We start from the raw sequence: 2,500 nt of genomic DNA on the forward strand, positions 1-2,500 counted from the left end.
CATATTGTAGCCACTATAGATACTCCCTGCATTTTGTTGCCAACTTACACTTAAAATGTTTCAGAATTGTTACCCAAAAAATATCAGGCAAAGGCAGCAGCTTATTAGTTTTTTATGGCATGTATTAGACAGTTTGCCTTTGGACTGCTAACGTCTGCTCTTATATTGTTTCCACATGATTTGAATGTCAAAATTTTACTTTAAATAATAACATAAAGATAAATTATATCTATTTTTGGAGATTTCAGATGAAATGATAATTCCTAACAGAATATCCATACAAGACAATAAATAATAAGCTCTCATATCAGTTTCTGTAAGATGCTGCACAATAACCGTTATGTGTTTTATAATGTATTTAATGAATATTTCTTTTAATACAGAAATCATACTTTTTGAAAGAGCTGTTATGGTTTCTTAAGAACGGTGTTCATATATTGTAGTATTGTCGAGCATTTCACTTGCATATTAAACACCTTAATCGTTATACTGACTTCTAAGCAGAGATAATAAAGCAGTAAGACTTGTTGAACCATGGGCAATATATTTCCTTTTCAATGGTATCGTTTTTTCTTTTCTTTTTTAATTGTTATACATGGAACAAAAATAATTGTACAGAACTTCCTCTTAATTTGTATTATTTCTCTCTCTCTAATGTTTTTAAAGTATGAAAGAATTGTTAGTATGCTCTATAATAGGGTAACTATGGTAAAGTGGATAAGTGTACTGACATAGAGGCAGTTGTATTATCATGTCTTTTCCCCCACTAAAAAAACATAAAAAATGAAAAAAAAAAAAAAAAAAAAAAATCATATGCTAGGTAATATCTTCTTGTGCAACGGGACCTGGAAAACGAGAAAACGAGTTTGTAATAAAGAAGTTGACGGCGAATGAGCAGGTAGTGAAGGTATTGTCGGTATCAGCAGGAGAAATTTCCACTAATAAATGTACATTTTCCTTTCTTGTGTATTATTATTTGTCCCTTTAAGTATACATATTTCAAGTTGAAAAATTGCATACCATGAGATAACTTGGTTGGGATGCTACCATGAGAAAATTGACAAAAGGAAGCTTTTATATTTTGGTATTAAACCTTTTTGATATCCTTAAAACTTTAATCGTTCTCATAGAGTCTTTTCAAATTTCAAAATTTTCACAATGAATAAGGTAAAACATGAATGATTATAAAAATTGTCACATCCCCGTGGTCGGCAGATCGAGCCCCGTCCAAGCTCGTGAGCTTCCACTGTCACCTGGCGGTTACTGACGTAGCTGGGTAGCTGGGCACTGCATTGGGTAAGGACCAAGCTCAGATCGAGTCAACACTCGTTGGCACATTCTCTCACGAGTCAGCACACGCTGACACAGGCGGGCTCGCCTTAGTGCATACAAGCCCGGCGTAGCATCTGCTTTGCAAATCTGGTTTATCCTTATCCATAAAAATTGGATAAGCATAGAAGAAAAAAAAATCCAGACAAGCTGCAGATCAGTTTTGACCTTATTGCTTTGCAGATCCGGGTGTAAACAGGAGATCTAGCAAGTAGAGACTGGTCAGGACATTATCTTGTTACTTTCATTGATTTCAACTTTGTATTCATACAATAGTTCTCCAAAATTGTGCATTTTCCTATACCAAAACCCTTTTTTTTCCATATTTTTCACTTTTATCAGAAAATCAGTAAAATGACAATATCACATACCATTATTTTCCAGAATGTAAGGAAACCAGTTCCATCTACATAGGCTAAAAAGTGCAGCTTAGTCATAGGGGGAAAGGTATAAAAACAAAAATATACACATTTTTTCCCTCTTGTTTCTATGAAAAAAATGCAAAAAATAGAAAGTGTAGGAATGGATATGTCCTAACCATCGTCTTCTAAATATATTGAGACCAGTCCCATCATCAGCCAAAAATTACCAACTGAGAAATTACATTTGCTCTCCCCCTAAATATTCAGTTGAAAAAATTACACTAAAAAAAAGAAAAAAAAAAAAGAAAAAGAAAAAAAAAAGACATGAGTATGCATTGCGTAAAGCTATCAAATTTATCCCTTCTCTGTAAAGAAAGAAATTTTACATATTTTCTTTGTTATTGTATATTTTAAAAATTGCCACTAACTTTGCATTAAGCTTTTATTAAGTTTTATTTCTTTCTCCAAGTTCAACAGTCAAATTTGTAGGTTGTATAATATGTGTATTCCATAAAATTACCATATTAAGCATTTTTGACCAAAACAGGCATCCTCTTATGATTTTCTTTTTTCTTTTTATTCCTCACATATCCTTCTAATGGAACTCCACTTATGGTAAAAAAAATTATCCCATCTTTCATCATAATTTAATCTCTCTAACTTCATGACAAAATAATTTACACTCGACTTAAATATTTGCATTTTGTAATAACTCACAGCAGTTGACAAAAACATATTACAAATACATTCATATATTTGATAAATCATACTTGATTTGAGGAAGCATCATACAATTAATAATAATAATG

At 31.9% G+C, this 2,500-nt stretch overlaps 1 protein-coding gene across 1 annotated transcript in view; it reads right to left on the reverse strand.

Annotated features, from left to right (window-relative positions):
- Nucleotides 1-2,326: 2,326 nt before the first annotated feature.
- The window catches only part of fws (Conserved oligomeric Golgi complex subunit 5 four way stop), a 14,853-nt gene continuing 14,679 nt past the window's right edge, over nucleotides 2,327-2,500 (reverse strand). Inside the window, exon 20 of the mRNA XM_086554404.1 lies at nucleotides 2,327-2,500. This exon is cut by the window's right edge and continues 402 nt beyond it. The gene's annotated coding sequence lies outside the window, so the exon portion shown is untranslated.

The sequence above is a fragment of the Penaeus japonicus genome, unplaced genomic scaffold (genome assembly GCF_977035675.1).
Source record: "Penaeus japonicus unplaced genomic scaffold, GWHDUDI00000001_assembly GWHDUDI00000029, whole genome shotgun sequence".
Taxonomy (NCBI): Eukaryota; Metazoa; Arthropoda; class Malacostraca; order Decapoda; family Penaeidae; genus Penaeus; species Penaeus japonicus.